This window comes from Cyanistes caeruleus, chromosome 7 (assembly GCF_971803275.1).
Source record: "Cyanistes caeruleus chromosome 7, bCyaCae1.hap1.1, whole genome shotgun sequence".
In the NCBI taxonomy this organism is placed as follows: domain Eukaryota; kingdom Metazoa; phylum Chordata; class Aves; order Passeriformes; family Paridae; genus Cyanistes; species Cyanistes caeruleus.
In genome coordinates, this window is record NC_141707.1 from 8,387,047 (window position 1) to 8,411,159 (window position 24,113).

Sequence of the window (24,113 nt, forward strand, 5' to 3'; positions counted from 1 at the left end):
TTTTCCTAGTGCTACAACAATCAGTGCAAAGAAACCCAACAAACAACCCAAAGTAAGCAAAATGAAAAACAAGAACATCTCTAGAATTTTTTACTCTTCAGAAATCAAGCCAACATTTCTTCTGCAGCTACTACAGGAATCCCTTCTAGTGAGTATCAATTCATATCTCTTTTCTAAAACTGTTCTAATCATTCCTCACTGACCTCTTTCTGTATAACATTAATTTTCCATCACTGATGAGGGAAATTTCTAACCCTAAAATACAAGCTATGGTGTATTTATGCTTCGTACAAAATTCATCTAAGATGAGCCTGTATCCAAAGAGGTTCCAGCCTAAGTGAACAAAATATCAATACACAAATGCTCTCCCTGAGTACACTGCATGCTCACCTTGACCTCCTGCTGCCCTCAAGGCTCTGTTCCAGATGGCTGCTGCCCAGCTCCATCCCCATTTACATGCCCCCCCTTCTGAGCATTAGTAGGTTCACAGCAGAAAAAGAAATTCAAGCAATGCTTACATTCAAAAGATTACTCCAAATTACCTGCAATCTCAATGTGACAGAGACTTAAGAGGATTCTCCTGCTTAGAAACAGGGCTAGATCAGCAAATGGTCTTAGCACCTTCATATTTTGGGGTCCCTCCAGAGAGACAGCTCACACACAGAAAAGCTCATGGCAGAAGGAGATGCTTTGTTCACAATGCACAGGGAATCAATCACAGGGCCAGTGACCAGCATGAGGAGTCACTGCAGCAGCCCCAGAAGCATCCTGCAGTATCAGAGAATGCTGCAACTCTTCCAAAGCTGAGTCCTCAGCTCCAAATGCTGCAAACAGGCTGTACTGACATCCCAGCTCAGAGGAACATCAGCTCTATCACCCATTCCTGATGCCCTTACACAGGGGGAAAACACATTTCTGCTGAGCCCCCATCTCTGTCACAACTTTTCCTGTCACACACCTGTGGTACATTATTTCCACTACTAATCTTCACTTTTAGCCACACAGAGACAAAGGACACAGGACAGCAATGCTCACAAGATCTTATACCTGTATTTTATCTCCTAATCACTGATGTAGCAACCCTGCAAAAAAAAAATGTTAGTTCTGATATATGATTGTTTCTCTCTCTTTTAATTTCAGACTTGCCAACTTCTTAAACTGTCTGTGGCCTTTGAGCAGCATCAAGAGGTTATGCAGCACTCCATGGATATACTCTTTATTTCAAGAGTAATAATTTAGGTCTGTGAGTTAAGGCTGGGATCTGCACAGACAATTTAAGCTTTGCACAGCAGACAACTGAGAACTTACTTTATTGCTAATGGAATATTATCGATAGTGAAAAGGCAACTGCAATAAAACTGCCTGTTACTTTAAGTCTTACAGACTAATTTAATCCTTTAGTACTTTCACTGCTGCAAGAGTATTCTGAGGCCATGGGAAAATTCCTGAAGCATGCAGGATCACTGTTTATGGTGCCCCTCCTGCCTGGCAGAGGCTTGGCAGGAGCCTGCACAGCACTGGATGTGCTGGCTGCCTCCAGGAACAAATAGGAGCCTGATGGGAGCAAATGCCAGGGCTGTGGTGGCTCCTGCCCTTCCACAGTTTGGGGCTCAGCAGGTGAATGGGTCCTTCCCAAACTGCTGGGCTGCCTGTGCTGTGCTTTCCAGGAGGAGGAGCAGCACTGAAATTCTGTGAAACAACAAGCACCTTAACCTTCAGGCACATCATATGTCTCAGGGACAGGAAAGGCTGGCACATACACATTTTATGTGCCTCCATGTCAGGCCTGTGTTGCCATGGCTTGTGAGAGAGGAAAGTTCACATATGGAAAGTCAGCTGCCTTGTACTTGTGTGTCTGCTTTTTACAGCCTACAAATGCAGAGAGCCAAATTTCATTCCCTATTTCAATTTCCTTCAGATTCATAAATCCAGGGGAGACTGCATGCAGAAGTAAACTAGGGGCTGGTTGGGAAATTGATAGATTTACAGGCTTATAATAGCTCAAGTCCAAAACCAGCTTTGTACCCAATGCATACACATACAAGTGCATGTGTGCATGTCCACACAAATCCCACAACATACACTATTACCTTTTTTCATCCTGTAATATCAGCTTGCCCTCCTTTTAACCTGTGCTTGATCCTTCCATTTTTTCATTGTTAAGTATCCTGGCAGCCTCAGAAGCATGGCACTGACTGCTCAAGGAGAATACAGAGATTTATTTTGCTCACTGTTCAAGTATGATCTCACAGAAGAAATGTGTTCCAAACTGCCAAAATCCAGCACCTTCCTTTTTATCAGTGACAAGGCAGGATGGGTACTTTTACCACCTGAATAAAACTTCCATGCTCATGTTCATGCTATTTTTCAAAGGATGCAGAGTCTGAACCTTCTCTAGCTTGCTGGACTGACAGGACACCCAGGGAAGGGGACCACCATCCTGTCATGAGTTTCTACAAGCATCTCCTGCATAGGCATCTGTGCTCACTGAAACCCTCACTGAAACCCTCACTGAAACCCTCATTTTGCCTGTGCTGCAAGGCCAGAGCAAAGAAACCACTTCTTCCCAAAGTAATGGCAGTATTTCACCCTGCCCAAGTTACACCAGCAGAAGCTCAGGCACTTTGCCACTCTGCTCACACTGCATTTCTTCCTTACACTTCAGATGTAGTTTTTTCAATCAAACTCTGTTTCCATTTGCTGGAGTTCAGTATTCTGTCTTTAGCATTTTAAACTCATGCTTGTGAAAACAGTGTCTGTGTTCACTAGGAAATCAAACTGAAATGAATATATGTGCACACAGAAATACTGACAAAACAAGTATCTCATGACATAGGTTTTCTTTAATGCTTGTTTTTATTCTTCTGGGACAGGAGTCTCCTGAATGTTTTCTCCTTCCAAAAAGCAGATAAAAGTGCATTTCTTCGATCCAACCCAATAATTTTTGATTCTGGAGATCTGGAAGCATTGTGCTTGTGATTATTCTGTAAAATCATTCTCATATTTTCTGTGGTATGACTCAGTGCAGCAGCAGGACCTGACAAACCAGAGCAGAGTGCAGGATCACTGTCACCTCTCTCAGATGCTCTGCCTTTGTATCATCACCATCTTAGGCCCTTTCCAAGGAGGGCTGTAAGCAGGTTCTTGCTAAGCCAAAAGTGAGCCTAAGATGCTTTGACAATGGATAGTGCAGTTCCCATCAGATGCAGAAAGCTTTAAAAAAAAAAAATAAATATTTAAAATGCTCCTAATTTTTAAAAGTTGGAGTATTGCAAAAACAGAAAGTAGCCCCAGAAAAATTAAGTGCTCCAGGAGCTAGAGAAGTTTTCTCAAGCCTTCTTAGTTTGTTGAAGCAGCCTGCTTGTTAAACTATGCTAACAAGTTAAAAGGTCATACCTGGGTAGGCAGATGATAGGATGCTGCGTCTGGTCGTTAAACAAGGGAAACTCTCTGTTCCTAAAAAGAAATAGAAAAATATGATCACTATTTAGTCTTTATGCAGTGAATTCAGCATACTGTAAGGGAGTATAAAATGTCTTTATAGCTTATATATACATTCCCTGTCCAAGCCTTTTTCTCTCAGCTTTATTTCCCAAGACTAATTAATTTAGATTCCCTGTTATGTCCAGGCTGCTTTGTGACCACCAAGGAGCTGCTTACTCCCTAGGCCAGCCCTAAAAAAAGCTGGAATTGGTTCCAAACTTTGTCCATCAGGGAAGACAAATACAGCACAGCACAATTCCAGCCAGCCTCCCTCCACTGGGAGAACTCTCAGAGCTGCTATAGGCAGAGACTCTACTGCAGGGCAATCCCAAGCAGGACTGAGGAAAGTGGTTGCTAAGATGCACAGAAAGTAATGGAAGAAGAGCAAAAGTCCCTCAGTGGCTTCCCAGTATGACACTTCAAAACAGCTGAAGATACTAAGGCAGGGAACTACTACAATTTCCTCCTTAAACTCTTTTTTTTTTTGCTGAAGTTGTAGCAGAGGGTCTTAAGTTTAGCTGGGATAAGTAACAAAGGTTACCACAGATGTTAGTGCCCTTTTTGTGACCCTCTTTATCAGAGAGAAATACCTGGGCAGTATTTTATTTCCTGTACTGTTATCCTTTGTCACTGAATTAGTCACCTTGTCTGTATCACATCACTGGCATGGGGTTGTGTTAACTACACCTTTCCATCAGTTTCACCAGTTAACATCTAACAGGAACAGAAAGATTTTGCTGCCCTGGGGGAAGGTTTCATATGGTTCTGACAGCAAATAAATGAAAAATTTGAAATAGAATAAATTCCACCTTCCTGCAGAGGCTGAATGCACCATTCACCTACAAGCAATAATTAGTTACAGTAAATGAGCTATGTGGAAACGAGGTTCCAGCCAGCATCAACTTCACCAACCCACAGGACAAAGAGGAATGTTAAAATAAGTTAATTACATTTTCTCTGGCTCAGCAGAAAGATCAATGTTCTTGACAGTGAGGGTTCAGCACGTGGCATCTCAGCAGCCCTCTGATGTGTCACCACAAGAGATGAGACACCCCTCTTGGGAGAGGCAAGAGCAGGAGACAGAGGCATTCAATGGGGATGTTAACAGAAGGATGGAGACACCTGCTATGTGTATGCCAGATGGTGAGATGGCATTTTTACCAAAAACAAACTTGGCTCTGCACTTTCATTATCTATTCTACCACTATTAAACACGTGTGCCAGTAGTCTGAGCTGAAACCTCACCCGCCTCTCTGCTGAAGGTCCACTGCAATAAATGTGATTTTAGCCACCAGCAGAATACCAAAAATACCAGACAATCAAAATACAGATGCCAGAAAGGGGCAGTATTTTTGCTGCCCCACGAATTTGCTAAATTCAGGCTGTTAAGACCATTTCCACCTCTTGCTGACAGGGAAGAAAATGAGATGATTCAAAGGTTCTTCTGCTAGAGAATAGAAAAGATACTCACCCACACAGAGATGCCCACAATTGCACATTATGGGCATTTAAACAAAAAACAAGAAGTTAACATTTAAGTGCCTGGTCAGAATGTGGCACCACATATATCAATGGGGTTTTCCACTTCCTGTAAGCATCTTCTAATAATCACAGTGCAGAATGTATTAGGAAAGGTTTCTTTTTGTTTGTATTTCTCCCAAACCCTGTTGCTTGAGATAGAAATCCAGAAGAACCTGTCCCAGTAAGGAAGTACATGAAACTGGCAGTCTATTTAGAAAAGCTTTGTGCTCTGATGAAAGGACATGCTGGTTTATTGATGTCCCAGAGCCAGGGTGGCAGGGGATGGAATTTTGGCTGCTCCAAGTGACACCTTCCACAAGGGACAAGGCACAAAACAGATGATCTGTTTTTTTCACTCCTAATGGAAAGCTGTGTTTAATATCTTCCATCCTTGAGGTCTAGTCCACAAATACAGCCTGGTAAGTGCATTCAGCACATTTTCTTTCACTGCAGTACATCAGACAGATTCTCTGTTGATGCAGACTTCCAAAGGGTGGACAGCTCTAGGCTGGATGCACTGTGACCCAGCATCAACAGCCAGGGAAACCTGTTTATCCTGGCTCTGCCATTTGTCTGCATCAAGCCTACTACTTTCTCTGCTGTATCCATTAGGGGTTGCCTTTTCTTCTTTTTGGTAAACACTGTGACTTCTACCTACAAAAACTGATAGAAAAAACCCAGTGTGCATGTACATACACATGCATAACAGAGTACTGAGGTTCTATTTCATGCACAAGGTATTTGTAACTATTCTTCATTATTGTGCACTTACTCCACTTCTCCTCTTATAGAACTCTCAAAACCAAGAGGATTGATAAATTTATATGTTGTGCTAATTTTTAAAAAATATATCTGTCTTTTTTGGGAGCTGTTTTACTTTCTCATTTGAGGGTTTGTGTGTGTTCAAACACTTCTGTGTGACCTACCCAACAACACACCTGCTCTGCACAGTCACCTGTAATGAAAACTGTAAGGATTAAGTGCATTCTTTTCCTAAGCTGTTCCACTTGTTCTCCTGAGGAAGGAGCTGTGCTGTTATCCTGACAGGTCAGCCGATCCACCTGAGGCCCTGACTCTGCCTTGCAGATATCTGTTAGCTTCACCCATCTGCCTGCAGAAATGCACATTTAAGGTTACAAACTCTTAAGTCGGGGAGCTTGACTTTTGCTATAGAGCAACATACACACAGTGATAAAAGCCTAAATTGCCACAAATTACTTTTCAACATTTTGTGCTTTGCCTAAAAATATATAGATAAAATAGATCCAATCTACTAACACCAAACCTTTCCCCACAGCTTCTTCCTTTTACACTACACTCTCCTCCTCCTTCCTACTTACCATCTACTCCATGCTTTCCCCTTGGCAGCAGAGGATTAAAATAATAGACATTTTTCAAAGGGATGCAAAAAAACATATTCTGGTTATCTGCAGGGAAAAATTCACTACACATTTATTATTATTCAGTTTCCAAAGTTCTCGGGAATGGAGGTCAAATATATCTGAACTTCTAGCTAGGGTTGATGCAGTGAGAAAATGTCTTTAAACCACTTCAGCTAAGGGAGGTAAACCAGAGGCCAGGTTGTGGTGCTGTAAATTACTGACCATCAGCAGAAGTCAGCAGCTTACTGTGGCTGTAGATGTGGCCCTGAAATTCAGAAAGGACTGCAGTAGATGTTGTCTCAACTTGAGAATCAAGACTCCAGAGCCACAATGACTGAGGAAAACGTGTACCAAGATTTTCACCACCAGCTTGAGCTGGCTTTGGGCAGCACATAACTCAGTACTTCTCTCACTCCTGGAACATGTTGCCTCTGAAAGCCAGCTTAGCAGTATAGACATGCTCTCTTTTGACCAGGCTGATTTAGAAAAGGTTTTAATGATGCAAAACCAAGGAATGCTGATCACACCATCACAAATTTATTTACAAAAAAAACTACTGCACTGTGTCTGCTTTAAAATGACTGGATTACTTCCAACACTTCTTAATTCCCATTAAGAAGCTTGTCTGGTGACTCGTTTTCACTAAAACATCCACACCAAATCTTTCAATAGGTTAAAATAAATTTTTAAAACCCTGCAAACTGAGAAAGGTCTATAAATGGGGAAAAGCATCTTGGGGTTGCTACTGCCAGTCTAAGCAGCTCACAGTCATTAAGGTAGAGGAGACAAAGTCTGGCTTAATTATGATTGTGAGGAGGAGATGGGGAAGGTGAAAAGCTTTCTCAGCATCCAAGAATCTTGGCTAAGTGGGGCCTGAAATACACAGCACACAGGAGATACTGTTCAATCATTTATAAAAATCAAGGTTAGCAGTGTCAGCACATTTGGCCTGAGAGGAAACAGTTTCCTGATCCTCTTGAGGCAGAAGTAACTTGGCTACATTAGTGTCTGCCACTAAGTAAGGATTAAAGAAAGAAAACAGAGAAGGACAAGGACAGCAAAGGATAAAATGAGCTTGTCAATATTTTCACAGCTTGTATGCAGCAGCCCAGCTAGATACCTAAGGGGGTTTGCTTCAGGAACCTCAGAGACAGAGACAACTGCTACATTTGATGGAAATATACGGTGTCTGGGTTTTACAAATGGTGTTTCTAATAGTTTATCTGGTTTTGTAACTAGCAGGGAAGGAAATCGTTCTGATGACAATTACCACTGAGGCATTTCGTTGTGTTTACTGGCACAGACCTGTCATTAACACTCCACTTCTCTTAACCACAACTTACTTCCCCTGTAGTTACTCACTGAAGATAGGTCTGGGGGCTGTTTTTCTGGTGTTGTCACGTTGAATTGTAATACATACTGCTTGGAAGATGTACCACCTGCTATTATATACCTATAATTTTTTGTATAATGAGTTCCTATAAATTCTTATGATAGCTTAGGAGACTTGCAGGATGGATTACTAGCCTATTTTTTTTTTTCCTCAGTTTGTCAGCAAAGCAGAGAAAGTCACTAAGTTCCTCTTATCACCCACTTTGGCCACAGCTCAGGCTGTCTCCCTCCACTGAAGGATCTTACCTCCAGAAGAAAGGCTGTCATAAGATTCTCACTGTTAATGAAGATGCTGGCATAGCCATGTGCTACAGTCTTTGCATTCACTTTAGGAGGCCCCAGCTATTTCAGACACCCATGAAATGGTTGTATGGGCACAAAGCTTTATCTTCACGTGTTGGAGAGGAAAAGCTCACATGGGATTCTGGACAGGGACTGTAATTTAGTGAAACAGGAACCACCAACACTACAAGTTGGTATCCAAGAGAAAATACTTATTTAGGATCTGGGACTGAGAAATCTTCCATCTATTAGGGACACACCTATCCATATCACACACATAGAATATGTTTGATATGTTTCCATAATTCGGTCCAGCAACACAAATAAGAGTTCCCATTGGAAGCTAGAGACTTCCATCTGGGACATCACATTCCCCTTATGTCTCAGAGCCAAGGCAATGCAAAACACCACTAAGAAGTTTTAAGAAGTTATTACAATTTCCTTTTTTTTTTTTTTTTGTGAACAGGAAAAAAAAATAAATAATAACCTACTTCAGAATACAGGTATTGTACTATATGTATTTTATTAAACTCTGCTTTTAATCTGTCTTTGGACTAATATCACTTTCTAAAAAACACCCTAGCCCTGAGTTAGCTTATGGATGCAAATCCAAGACTGTGTGTTGATATCAAGCTGTTTCCAAGTAGAGTTCTTCCAGTGAATAAAATTAGGATGTGCCAGGATTGCAGAGGGCTTTCACTCACAAGCAACACACACAATCAACAGAGAAAATCAGACATTGCCTTTTATCTCCTTACAAATGCCTTGACAACCAAGATGCTGCAAACCAACAAGAGTCTTTCCCTTAGTCATCACAGTAATTCAGAGAGGGGAAAAAGGCAGGGAGGAGAGGATGAAGAAGAGGGCCTGAGGAGCTGGGATGAAGTGTCAGGACAAAGCATCACAATGAGACTGACAGCTGGCCAGAGCCACTTCAGCTTTGCTAAGCATGGATTTAAGGATGCTGCACATCTGGACAAGCCTGGCACGAGCACACACAGCAGGATGGCCTCAGGTCTATGCTGCCACACTCCAGGAACACACTTCAACTCAGAAGCAGTGAGAGCATTTTCTCAGCTGCTGCTGCTTAGCCCTGTCCTCCCAGAGCTCTAGGACACTTGCCACAGAAGGAAAGCAGCATATGCTGAAATCATTGTTGCTGTGAAATTAAAATTGTCCAAAATTAAAGATGTGTTTCCTTTCCCTACAGCATCCAGGACTGTAACACAGCTATAGCCCATGCATGGAGTGGAGGTGAACAGACAAGGCAGATGAAACAATCACCTTCCAGAGGCCAGCACTGGAGCCTTTCACGTTACTGATGGGGCTGGAGCAAGTCTTATGCCAGGAAGAAATTAAGGACATATGAGTTTATGAGACAAGGGTTAGAAAGCAAGAACTGCTGCACTGTGCAAACTGCTGGTTTGGGTCTGTCCTCTTGCTTGAGCATTCTTTTCTGACACATCAGTTCTTTTTATCCTGAAGATTTGCCTGTGATATACTAGGCAGATAGAATATTTCCTCAGCACATCCTATAACCTAAGAATCAACTTGGTATATCAGAGATGTGATGGAAATACAAAGTAAGACACAATTAAATATATCACTTTTTTTGGCTTGGGATGAGTTTATTTTTTCTTATCATCCATGTGATATTATACAATTTAAGGGTGTCAGTAAAATTTCAGATGATTCTCTTGAAAAAGTAAAAATCCCCTTTGACAGGACTGTTGAGTGAGAGACTTTCTGTGGGTAACAAAGCAGGTCCTGTCTGAGACAGGACCAAAACCAAGGTCTCTCAGCTCCTGCATCAAAAGATAAGCTGAACATACACTCCCAGCATAGCCATGATGTAGCAACAGTGTGTAGCTCTGTAATCCTGTAGTAACCAAGTGCAGCCTTTTCCCAGTGTGCCAGTTAAAATAAATGATGGCAAAAGAACAGCAACAGAGAATGCACAGCTGCCCTGGGAGTGCAGGAGCCACGTTAGCCTATGGATAACATGACATGGGTTTCTGTAACCAGCTGGCTCTATCTTATCTCTGATTTCAAGTGTGTTGAAGTTAACTTTGAAAAGTCAAGAGTAAGCTGGGAAAGCTGTGCAGTACTTTGAAAACTGAGCTCAAGCTGTGGATTTTTGCACTGATATGGATGTCTTTGAGATTAGAAGGCCCAAAGCACCATATCCGCTAGAACATATCCTCGAAGGCATGGCTCCAATGTCACGGCTCATGTGCCACCAGAGACACCCAAGATAAACACAAATGGCATAAAAACATTGTCTGAAGACCTCCACATGGGAGCAAACATGACAGGGGATGCAGTACAGGTTAGCCCGTGTTCCCCACCTTTTTAAATAAATTTTTGTACCATACTTTGGATTTCTGTTTTCTCTTTCTCTCCAGATTAGAGCATCACAGCATTATAGCCAGGCAGTACTGACCCCATCCCATGGCATATTCTGGAAATTTCACTGGCACTATTTTGGGAAGAACCACAGGATCACATTAGAGGATCACATTTCACACACATTCCCATAATACATGCACTTCCCATACACAATACAACTGCTGAGCAAAATCTCCCAGAGGCTTTAAACCTGCTATTTCTTAAGTCACCTCTAAACCACTTATCTCCATTAGCAATCTGGAATGCACAAGTTACCTGTCAGAGGGTGAAGGGGAATTAAGTAAAGTCTTTCAGTGGTTGAAAACAGGAAGGTTTTTGCTCACTTTGCTGGGGATTTTCAGACATCCTTTACCATCATTTCCTCCAGGCCTGCCTGAAGGTCTGCACTTTGAGAGTCCCTAGAAATGCCCACCACCTCTCACAGCACAGCCAAGCTAAATCTGAAATACAGCATCACTTCATTTTCTGCTCAACCAAAGCCAATGCTAACAAAAGCAGAGTGTCTCTCCCAGGCCAGGGACTGCTGAAGCAACTACACCTGCCATAAAATTCCTCTTAGCATGCGTCCTGCTTTGTGGAAAACCTAGTAACCCACTGATGACTTATGCAAATAAGGAAAGCTCCATGCCAGAGACAATACGATACCAGAATCAGTCAGGAAGAGATGTTTTCACTGTGAAACAGGACTCACCAGTAGTCACATTATCACCCCCAGAACACAGGATGGCTGGCACCAGCACATTCACATCCAGCCTTGCCCCCTTCAGTATTTTCCCTTCATTCCATGTTTTTTCTCTCATCCTTGCTCTTAAGAGCAGCAAACTCAAGTGACATTTGCTTATCATCAGGCATTTGGTAAGAGACACCAATTTCATTTAAAAGTGATTGATGCTTATGGGACATGGGTCCCACAAGTGCCAGAGTTGTGTCAGCCACAGAGGTATGACAGTAGGAAAATTGTCCAGACTACAGTATGATAGCTTTCCAGTCCTTAAGAGACTCAATCCCTGGATTCCCTATAAAAATCCCCAAGTTCTGACTTATGTATCTAATAAAGAAACAAGGAAAATAGTGGCAAAGCCTCTTCTCCTGCTGTCCCAGTTTCATGAAAGCCCTTGTCTATTTGCAGTAGAGTACAGGTGGGTTCTGCTGATAAGTATTCAGGCACAGATATCTTACTACATGCAGGTAATAAATTTGTAAATAGAATGTTTGGGTTGGGCAGAGGGATGACCTAAAAGAGAATTTCAAGCTGGGGTAGAGATCAGATCTGTAAACAATTTCTAGTCACAAAGTTTACACCATTATACTCAGCAAGTATGTCACCCTCCATTTATGTAATTCGTAAGGAGTCTGGAGCCCTGCTCATGGCAGAAATTTTCAATCTTCATTCTCCTTGTGCCCCACAAACATGCATTGCCCAGCTCATCCTGCACAGGCTCTACAGGATGCATTCCCACACAACCTCCTGCCACTGACCCACACCCTCAGCCAGGCTCAGAGCTCGCCAGCACTAACATTCCATCTCTGGAACACGTGGGAACCAAGGGCCAGCCTCATGGAGCAGCTGGCTTTGGGGCTTGTGGGCACTAGCAAGAGCATCCTGTCATTAATTCATTCTGCCTGTCTGCTCTTACAAGGAATCCTATTTCATTTTCAGGGCTCTTTCCACATAGGATGCCAGGCACTAGGACTGGAGCAAAACAATGTGCCCATAAATACAGCTAAAGACACAAGTCTTCCTGCAACCTCTTTACTGTTAACTTTTTTTTTCTCCTATCACATTTTTTATTAATTACATTATTCTTTTACTTCTTAAAAAAAAAAAAAACAACAACTATGGGCTGGCCTTGTCCACGTGCTGGGCACATGGGTGGCTATTGGGGCAGTGCCTTCACACCATGGGCACCCTCTGCAGCTCCAGAATCCCAAGCTGATTCCATACCCCAACAAGCCTTGCTGAAACATGAAGGATTTCAGCTGGGCTCAGGGGACAGGCAAAGCAGTCATGCTGCTTTTGAAACACAAGTCAGCTTTTCCCTACTGGGCTGTACTAAACCAGGAAGGAATTCCCTGGGTATATCAGTGCTGTACTGCTGTGATCATCAAAGCCCAGAGCTGGCAGAGATCACCTTGCCAGGTCCTGTAAGTCCTAAGTATTTCAGAATAGGTCAAATGGGATGCTTCAGCTATGTTTCTTGCTTTTTTTCTTCAAGTTTTCCTTCAGAAATTTGAGCTATTCCAAACAAAATGAATTTTTTCTTCCATTTTAACAATGTCTAACAAAATACATTTTAAAATCAGAAAAAGGGGAAGGAATTTTCAGGAATAGGAAGTTTTTGAAACAAATACTTTCCAAAAAAAACAGGTAGCATTTTACACATAGATTCATTACATTTTTCTGTTAAAAAACCTGTTTGAGTAGATAGACTCCATTAAGCTCAACTTCCTACTTCAGTATCATAATTCTGGGAAACAAGGCCTTTCTTACTTTCTCCAGAAACAAGATAGAACAAACTGACTAGCTTTCATCTGGGAGATGAGTTTGCTGTGAGGACTCTCCCCAATAATGTATATATATTCAAAAACTTGCTTATTTGAAAATGATGTAGTTCCTGGGAAACCAAATGTTCTATATTTAATATCTTGAGCTATAACTCATAAAAGCCCAATTCAGCAGAATGTATGTTACTAAGAAATAGGGCTGGCTGAGGTCAAGCTGAGGCCAGAGTGCCCATAATGAATACACACATCTGTGTCCTTATTGAAACTTAGGGTTTTAGTAAAAATAGGAAATAAAAGGAAAAATAGTTTTCCTTTTAGATCACTCATTTCAGATAGTTTTGTTTACTTTAATAAAATACCCAAGATCTTCCACAAAGTTTAAAATAACTAGAATCTGACAGAAGTGACAAACCACTATATTGTGAGTTTAGGAGGAACTGTTGTGCTTTTTTCCCCCCCACATACTTAAAAATAACACAAACTCATAACTACTTTTTGTTATAAGCCAGAAGCTGTGTCGAGGTTCCTGCAGAAGCTCGAGGGCTCAATTATCCTACAGAAATGAGTCCCACCTCCTCTTTTACAGTGAAGAACTCAGTTCAGCTGAGCCTGGAGCTGCAGAGGGAGTGTCACCCTTCACTGCTTCACCAGTAACCTCACTCAGTTTTTAGATCTGCAGATCTAAAGGCAACTTTTTGCAAATTCCAAACATCAGGTGGTCAGACTCAGTTAAAGTGAAAGGCCTTGGTTCCAGCAGGAAGTCTGAGCTGGGCCAGTGAACAGGATGGCCCTGCAGCCATCCCAGGTATCTGTGCCATGGGGATCCAGCAGGGATCCTGCCTCACATCCTGTCTGATACTGACAATTCCCAACACACAGCTAATTAACAGCTGATAACATCGTGACATGAGACTAGGGCAAGATGGAGCAGTGAAATAAAAATGGAGGAAGTTGAACGGGTCCTGGTGTGCTCTTAAATCCCCTTTGTAATATCCCCTTTCCTATGAAAATCCCAGTGCCAGTGACTGGACAAAATCAGACAAACTCATCAGGAACACTAATTGCCAGCACAGCAGGAGGCACAGATTACATTGCCAGCCAAAATGCTCCTCCTCCTAATTTTCTATCACCCTTTCTCTAATAATTCCCTTCATTTATTAGCAGTTCTGAAGTGTGTTCCACTACTACACATTAATTTGCTTTTCATTAAGCAAGCAGGTAATGCTAAGGAGATGAGAAAACATCAATAAAATACAATACAGTAAATAAAATAAAATACAATACAATAAAAAGCATTAAGATTCCTTATTTGTTCCCCCAGAACTGTGTGGTGTAACTGAAAACACTTAGCAAGTGGAAGCCAACAAGAAAAGCTGGACAAATACAGATTCCTAACTTCTTGAAACTAAATCCCTGCAAAGAAAATTACTATTCTCTCTCAGCACCACATGCTTTTGATTGTATCAAAATGCATTAAAATAACATTTTACCCTAAATGGACCAATCTTGGGAAACGATTTGCATGGTGAAAAGCTGTGCTTCACTGGCTGGAGACTATGTAAGTACTGGGCTGCATCAGCTACTCACAGTGCCACGCTTTCTCCAACAAAAGCCAGCACTGATTGCAACACTTTTATGAAGACAGAACGAGTTAAAAATAGTGTTTTGACCTTAAGATTACAGACTTTATGCATCACAGCAAAGCCATTAACACCTGTTGGAACGATTTTTAAACTAAGTATTCTATTCCCTAACTCACATAGCAAACTTGTCTCTTTTTTAGAGCTAGCACGTAAAACTTGTGGATCTTTCAAAGCAGAAGGCCATTACTCAGAAGCACATAATAGCCTCCTTAAAACACAATGCTCTGTTACAGAAATACCTTAATAATGATTAAGGAAAGTGCCTGAAATCAAAGATTACCAACCCAATTGAGCACAAGAGCTGCAACCTTCTGCAACAAAGGATTTGAGATACTTTAGCACGATGATGAGTCACACATAGTGGGAAGACTTAAAGAAAACTCAGTTATATAGAGACCAGCATTTCTGCCCTCCTGGAAGATACATTTTTTTTTTTTTTTTTACATTTCAAATCCATGCTTTCAATTCACACATTTGAAAATGGTTTCCAAGATCTGGAGACAACATTACAGAGCTGTTTAAAATAAAAAGCTGTTTAAAAATATTTGTGGACAGCAATGAAAAACACAATAAGGAGAATCTCAATTTCTGCACTGATGCATTTGCTAACAAAATTCATGCTTTCTATTTTGAGGCTATTACAATTTATAATCCCACCCTACAGCTCAAAAATTATTTCCATAAATGTGAAGACATAATAAATCGCCTTAAAAGAAGAGGATGATCACACTTCTTAACATGATGCCAAAAGTACAGGTTTTACTTTCAACTCCAGAGCTGTTGTGCCCTTAACATCATGTGCAGGAGGATGTGACAACGCTTGCAGTTCTCATTCCAAAGTTCAGGGATTGCTCCTGGGTGAGCACCTGTCAGGCAAGGAGCTCTGCTGAGGGCAAACTTCTGTCTTAGAGAAATATAAGGAAGGTGTGTGAGGTAACCAAATCTTCTCAGCCAAGAGGAACAGCAAATTTCCATGGCTGTGCAGAGGCAGAAGGATCTGTACGCTCCCAGAGCTGAAGGAGGCAGGTTTACCTGCACACATGGAAGGTACCACCAGATTCCAGCAACAAATTAGCCAGACAGTGGCTGCCAGATCCTACAGTGTGGATCCCCTCTGTTGAGAGCACAGAGAGAAACACTGCTGGAGTCAGTTCTTACAGCCCCATGCAGACTGAGCTCAGGCTGAGAACCATCTCTCTTAGGGGATGAGCCCTCTCATGAACCTTATGGAGCCAAACCAACTCACCTGTTTCTAGCTGTCTTTTTGTACCTCAGGCCCAGGGACTGAGGCACCCAAACTCTGAGAAAAAGGTTTCCCTTCAAACCACAGGACCTGAAAAACTTCCTTTTTTCAGCAGACTCCTTTGAATTCTGTATCCCACAGCTTGATCAGCTCTAAAATGTTGGAGCAAGTCCAGAGGAGAGACACCAAGTTGATTAGAGGGCTGGAGCACCTCTCCTGTGAGGAAAGGCTGAAAGAATTGGGACTGTTCAGCCTCTAAAAGAGAAGGCTTTGAGATCACCTAATTGCAGTACCTGAAGGGAGCCAACAAGAAAGACTATCTGTTAGACCATGGGGTATCAGAAAAGGGGGAATGGCTTCACACTGACAGAGAGCTTAGGTTTAGACTGGATATTAGGGAAAATTTCTTTATTGGAAGGGTGGTGGGGCACTAGAATAAGTTGTCCAGAGAAGTTGTTGATGCTCCATCCCTGGAAGAGTTCCAGGCCAGGTTGGACAGGATTTGGAGCAATGTGGTCTAGCAGAAGATACCCCTGCCCATGGCAGAGGGGGCTGGAACTTCTTCAGTTCAGTCTTTAAGGTCCTTTCCAACCCAAATAGCTCTGTGGTTCTATGGTTCTAATCAGCACAGCAAGCACCAACAACCTTGTAGGATCTGATTATTCTTATTTCTAGTTTATAACCAAATTCCAAGTACATCCCTAACACATGTAGGCCGTGGCCAACAGTGGGAGCCCTTAGAAGTAGGCAGTGCCCTTACTGAGAAAAGGAATCAATCCTTGAACAGTTTATATCCCAATACAGACAAACAGAAGAGAGATAAGGAAACCCCTGTTGTTGCTATGTACCTGTATTTATGATGCAGAGTCTCTCTGTAATAATCAAACAACTTGTCCTTCAGCATCAGTGCACAATATGGTTCAGATGCAAATTATACAACAGGGAAGTTATCTATGTTTGCTCTCCCATAACGTGATTCCCATTCCCCAGCTGTTCCACTATTGCCTGCTCCCTGCCTCTGATTTTTTAGGATTTTATAATAATTTTCAAAAATAGTTAAGAACTGTGTTGAACTGTGCTTTTTTTTTAAAGATTATGAATTGAGGCTAAGTAAGATGAAATGCCTTGCATGAAAGCATGCACGGGCTCTATGGTATATCAGGAAAGCACATGCAAGATCTTTGGAGTTTCAATCCAAGTTCTAGTGACAGAATCATTGCTCCTGCTTAACTAAGTCTTTATATGCAGTAAACAAATCATATGGGCCATGGGCCTGAAGTTTATCTTAAGCTCCTTTAAAAACACCGCTCATTATTCAAAGGAAAACATGTGACCTTTGTGACATCTCTCTGGAAGAAGCTTTCATGTCTGCTGCTCTGAGATGATTAGAAGACGTGGTATTTTGGATGCAAACTAAGAAATCCCAGTGCTTTGATGCTTCTTATTCTAAGGCATTAAGAAACAGATTTCTCTGGGTTTTGTAGGAATTGGAGAAATACATGAAAACAGGAAATGAGCAATGGAGTGGCAGGGAGCTTTGTCTGGCTCCTACTCCACTTCTCTTTTCAGATGCTGAAGGACACTCTTCAGCTCCATATTGATCAGAGAACACTGACTGGAAATTCAAGGTACCTTTTACAAATGGACAGCTGCTCCTTATTCTGCCTTTCCTTGTGGGCACACACTAGGGCATTTCACTGAACAGCTCCTTCTCCACCAAAACAAAAGCTCACCTACTGCCTCAGCGGACTGCCCATGACGTGCTGTGTTTCCTCTTTCCTGCTGCATGAGGTCCCAAATGGTGAAGGAGGGAGAATGTCAGGTGATATAGACCCTGTACACACACTCCCTCCTTTGGGAGATGATCTCTTCAGTTCTAAGTGTGTTTTGGGGAAGAGGCTCTAAGACTATGGGAACAGGACTGGGTTTGATCTTCCAAAGAAAGGATGATTCCCTATCCAGTGATGGCATCACTGGATATAGAAGAATACAACTGTACCTTATTAATAACAACTACACCTATCACTTGCACTTCTCTATGCTCACCTGGCCAGAGTTCTATCTCTTCCTAATGAAGTATACTGTTACCAGGCCTGGCTTGGCTCAGCTCAAAACAAGCACAGTGACCTAAATAGAACAATTTTAGACTCTATCAGATGAAAGTGTGGCCTTAAAGCATAAGCTAATTTAGGTAGAACTCAAAATTTGATCATCAATACAGTACTTGTTTAAGGCAACAGAACAAGTCAGAACTGGAAACTAAAAAACACCTGAACTGAGCCTCCTTGAGGTAAATCAGATATTATTGGCCTTTATTAAGGTTTCATTCCTTCAAGCCCCTTGCATCCACATGTTTAGCGACAATTTTCTTGTAGCCTCTTAATACTGAGCTGGACCATTTCCCAGAAAACATATGCCATGTGAAGTAGCTCACCCCTACAAACTAATTAAAACAGTTTTTCGAATGAATTGCCTCTTGGCTGAGCATGTTTTTTTAAAGCTGTATTTTGCTCTCCTTATTGACTGTCACGGTCTTTTATGGAAGACCCCAGTCATGGTGGCATTAATCCAAAATTGCTTGAGGGAACCTAAAATCTTCCCTCTTTTGGCCAAAGAGCACACAGGTATGTGCTCCAAGCTGTGCCACATCCCAGTTTAATGATGAGGATATTGGGAGACAAGAACCAAGGTTGAGACAGAGAAGTTCAAAGGCCTCCTACCAACAATTAACTGACTTACAAAGGCAGAACTACAACATGGTGCTCTTCAGTCAGGGGAAAAAGAAAGGTATTCGATAGGAGAAGCTGCCACCAATATAGCATTACCTAAAATGTGTGTCTGAATTCTCTAGAGACATATGGTGTCCCAGCAACAGGCTCCACCAGAAGTAAATACGGATACAACTCATCCTGAACATGTGTGACAGTGGGGCCATAAACTCTGTGAAACCAAAGACAGAATTAATCCCCTGTAACCCAGTATATGTGCTCAGTGTCACAAAATAAATAATCAATTTGCCTCAATTAGGCTATATTCTCCTGCTGTCACACAACCTTTACTTGGCAGCCAGGCAGTTGGGTGAAAACAACCCCTTATGTATCAGTAACTAGTGAATAAAATTTTGCCACGTTCTAGTATCTCAATGGCTCACTCTGTAAAGTTAGCCAGGGTATTTTCAATTCAGATGGATATATGAGATGGTATACTTTACTCACCACTTCACCAGTAACAGCTTGAAAAGATCAAGAGGATTTAACCAATTAGCCCAAACCTCAAAAAAAGTGAAACGAAGAAATGCCAAAATAAAGACCGAGCACATTCTTGGTATGAGGGTAAGTGTCTAAAGCAAGAAAATAATACTACAAAACATTTTACTGTATTTATATGTGCACTTGTAATAAATTTCCTTCAGCTCTTTTCAGTTGTTAACAGCCTATGGAGTAACAGTCTCACTAACACTACTCCACAAGGCTATTTAATGCCAAGATGGGTGCTTAGATGCCTTGAAGTGATTGAAGAGGGGACCTATTCCTTTGGATAAACTGAATGTTGTGAATTACTTGTTCCAATCTTGTTATTCCTAAGAAAAATAAGGTAACTAGTTAAAATAAACAAACAATCCACCCTAAACTTGCCAGTTACAGGGGAAAAAAAGGGAAAGAAAAAAAACAACTTGCAAAAGGTATTTTATTACTAGAACTAAAAACTGAACTACACTACACAAGAGGCAAAATCTTGCATTATGAGGGCTAGCATGTGTTTTGACTTCCAGAGGTGATAAACTAAGAGCCACCAGGACACAAAAGGCATGTCCTACTGTAGCACATGTGTACAAAAACAGTAACTGACTTTAAAGGCCACCTGTGGCTTCAACTCTGAAAATTAGATGTGCATCCCCCACTAGAAGCCTTTTCCATCTTTTCCATAACATTACTCTTTCCTGTGGATCGTTAGAAGTAACAACAACTCACAGAAAATCATCTCCAAAAGTGACACAGGGAGTTTAACAGGAAACCATTCTCAACTGGCAATAGCTAAAGAAGCTCACAAAGGAGTGAGAGGGGAGATATTCACTGTGGCATCCCTACAAATGCCATGAGCTCAAAACTTGTGCCCAGTTTTTAGCCTTCCCTCAACAATTGAAAAGCTGCTCAATGGCACATATGCCAAATGGCAAATAATCATTTCTAACATGTTACAAAATACTGAAACACACACAAGGAAGCTAAAAGCCATCCCCAAAGTCTATACCATTTCAACTGCATATGCTTTAATGTACTATTTGCAACCAGTCAATAAAACCATAGAAATTTGTTTGAATAGAAAAATGAAAGCATTTCAGTGTAAATTTAAGTTTTAGGGTTGAGCCCACACAGCCATGTGTTGCTATTAAACCACTTGTAAGTAGCAATTTATTTCAAAGGGCTTTTTTTTGTATTTTTCCCCACCATTCTTAGCTTTAACATTCAGCCAGGTCTATCACAATTACTGTCTAAGTATGCATTATAATGATGTAAACATGTGAATTAAAGCACTTAAATATGTATACATACAGCACACACTCCACCATCTCTACCATCACACCCAACTGTACCTTAGCTAATTAATAGTTGGATCATTATACTAATTTACTCCACTGAAGATGATCAACCAAGGAGCAGACATCCCCAGCAAAATGCTGTCAGCTTTTGAGATGTAAGGGTTGTATTACAGTACTATCTGTGGCAGTCATGAGCATCATAGAGGAAATGGCAGTTTGGAAACTAAAGCAAGCCAAAGCTTTCCCATCTCAATTTAAGTGGATAATTAGAAGGTGAATTTTAGTCGTTAATATTAAACAATAGATTGTCCCATCCTGCAAACATTATTAATGTCACTTCTCAGCATAATGCCAGCCTCTGGCAAAAGTCTCTGTGGTGACAATTCCAATTAACTCTCCTCATCTTTATCTCACCTGTCACCTGTTAAAAAATGCATGTTTACTCCATGTTCTCCCTGAACAAGACTGGCTGCAGTTGAGGTGGGGTTCTAAGTCAAGTAGGTCATGCCATCTAAGCTCCACTTTGTACAAGTCACTCTGCATGTTGTTTGAGCTGGCATCTGCCATGCCTTCCTCCCCAGCTGCCTCGTGCTCTTGGATCAGCCTGCCTCTCCTTCCCTTAGCAGTGGGAGGGAACCCTAAGAGCCACTGTCTTCACCTGCAAACCTCAGCAGAAAAGACCCCCGCTAGCAAAAGCAGCCCTTCTCATCTCAGTACCTAAATTTGCCTACTGCACTCTTTACTGATCAAAGCAGGTCCTTAGGGGACCAAACCAAAACCCTTGAAGCTGATGAAAGTTTTCAGCTGAGTTTCAGCAGACTTTGAACCACGTTCTCTTGACAGTATCACACACTCCTGGCAAGTAACACAGACAGAAAAGGAGGAGAATCTGTTTTATGCAATCCTGAGTTCCCCTGCCCTTAAGAAAAGGGTGGTCAGAAGGATCATTCTGATATATCAAGAGTGTTTAGGACCCGAGAGGCGGATTCAGAAGTCAGCTGAAGAGACACAGTGGGATGGTGGGATACATCCTCACAGAAAGCATCTGCTTCCATCCTGGATGCTGCCGTGCAGAGACAGTTGTAGCTGAGAATTTTCCACTATGAATACCACCTCCAGTCCCTACCCCTTTGCCAGGGAGTGAGTTCTTTCCCAAAAGGGAACTCGTATGTCAAACCTGAAACCACATAAACCATCGTATCCAAGTGATATGATACCACATGGGTGTCACATAACATCAAAATCTCTACAGGCCTAAGAGCCAGATTGACTCAGAAGGGATGTGGTCCCAGAGTGAAGAAAAGTTCACTCTTTCTTGGGCATTCAACAAAGAAAGTGCACACTTGTTTAATTATCCACAGCCCCTTAATACACCTATGGGTCAAATGGTACAGGTTTTGCATTCAGACAAGCCTTTAAGAGTTGACTGCACACAAACACACACACACAAGTTTATGGAAAGATTAGATGGTTCAAGAAAGGGGAAGGTGAAGTTACTATTTTAAAGCACTAAGATCAGTTGTTAGATCTCAGCTTTCTGATGGAGTGTAGAGAAAAGTAATGGGAAGTTCACTGCCCTGAGTCCAGGAGCATTTCTCTTTTTGTGGCCTTCAGTGTCAACAACTGGGTCTTTTTTAGGCCAGGAAACAACTAAACTCAGGTCTTCTGATAGCTCTATCTTGGCATAATCAAACAGGTACCTGCAGGAGTTTCATATAACACCTGCTATACAGGGAGCCTTAGGCCCTAACAGCAAGCTTTGTATATCATGACTTTTAAGCAGTTAAATTTTTCATTTCTGGTGTTTTAAATACAAAATAAAAGCATTTGCCATTTCTGCTTATACAAGCAAAGGCTAGGCTAGTGCCCTGCCATGCTACAGACCACAGGGTTTTGTTTGCTGCCAAAAACAAAGCACTGTCATTCAGCTCTTTGCACATACCCCATCCACAGCATACTCTAACAGCAATGCCTTCAACTTGTGAATCCTTTTGCATGATCTAGGTCCATTCCTGACAAGTGACTGACCTAGTCACCCCAGTTTCAAGTGAATATAAGATATGTACAGGCTTTAGATAACTATACAAATTCCTATAGTTTAGGTATCTACCTCATGGCCTCCAGAAACACGTTTTCCACGTGTTTTCTAGGTAAGAAGGAGTAATGTTGTCTGGTGTGAGAGCAGGAATTAAATTACTCATCCCAAATTACAGAGAAATCAGTGGAAGATCTAGGAGAAAACTGTCCTTGTGCAAGCAATTTTGTCTACCAGCTTCTAAAGAACTCAAGCACTGTAGAGCTGCCCCATCACATAAGCTGCTTAAAGTCTATGGACTGCCTCTTCATCTACAACCTTCTCCTCTTCCCCCTGCCAGAAACTGCAACTCCAGGTACATGAGGACCACCAGTTGCATGACTGGAGCCTAAAAAGACAAACCAAAACTGAAACACTAAAGTGGGGAAGACCCTATAGGCAAGAGAACCCAAGGAGTAGTCAATAAACATGCAATTGTGCCTGTTTCTGGAGCTACCAAAGAGATACTGCAGCAGGCTCCCACACAAACGTGCTGCCAGCTATGGGAACAGCTGTCTTCCCAACCCATACATTTTACATACACACTACAACGTGCTGGAGGGTCAAGGCTTTAACCTGAGGGTGTCTATTTGCTCCAATCTATTTTTTTTACCCTTTAAGGGCTGCAGTTGTTCCATTGCTCTGAACTTAAAAATCACAGCGAGTGAAGTAATATATTTTCATAAGTGCAATGGTGTTGTGTGTCAATGTCCCCACACCAGCTTCCTAACTCTCAATTTATTTTATTCAGTGTGTCTAACCATCCACAGTTACTTATGTTTTCTTTTGCAATGGCTAACTATAAACTCCTTAGTTTTACTTAAGTGACAATGCAACCCCACAGTCCTTTCTCCTCCCATCCTAAATGCAAACAGTGCTCAGGGTGGTTAGGGCAGGAGGAATAAAGGTTCATTTTCTACAAATTGTTACTCACTGCAACAGAAGAATACCAAAGCCACACAGAGGGCCAGTCTCAACAGGAATTTAAAACAGAATAGAATCTTTCTATTCCCCTTCCTCCTCTGCCACTCTCCTTTTTGTTTCATTAGGTGGGGTTTTTTTCAAGTTTTGGATTAAGTTTTGCAGATAGATGCTTCCCCTTCAAGCAGCAAGGGAGCCCTGACACAAAGTAGCTGTGACCATGAGCACCCAAAAGGAAATATTCACTTGGTCATTCCTTTGCTGATATTGTCAGCTACCACCACCACTGACTCAAGAGCCCAGGCACAGCACTCCATAAAGATAACCCTTTTAGGATCTATTAAGAATGGATTCATGCAGTGCTTCCTTGGGCACTTCGAACTTTTTGTAGAAGCTCAACAGGTATCAGTGGGGCAAAGACTAGGAATGGGAAAAAAGAGACCAGACCAGAAAGAGACATTTCTGCAAAGACCTTAAAATTCAGTTGTCTATTAATTCATTCATGTACCATCCACCTCCCAACTTTCACCTCTGGTAAAGGCAACAAGGTCCTGAGACTGTTGTCATATTTCACATCCTGGAGGACTCGCCCCTCCCTCTCACCCTGTCAGAACAGAAACATGTGTAGGATTTTGCTACAGAAAGAGCTAAGACTCCATTCAATTTTTAGTTCCCAGATGTGCTCTGGCAAATGACAGTGTTAAGCACCCAAAGACAA

At 41.7% G+C, this 24,113-nt stretch overlaps 1 protein-coding gene across 40 annotated transcripts in view; it reads right to left on the reverse strand.

Moving 5' to 3' along the window:
- Positions 1–24,113, reverse strand: part of MAP2 (microtubule associated protein 2) — a 221,696-nt gene that overhangs the window by 97,912 nt on the left and 99,671 nt on the right. For all 40 annotated transcript variants that reach the window (XM_086896042.1, XM_086896038.1, XM_086896041.1 and 37 more), the window contains one exon: positions 3,397–3,456. The gene's annotated coding sequence lies outside the window, so the exon portion shown is untranslated. The remainder of the gene's footprint in view (positions 1–3,396; positions 3,457–24,113) is intronic.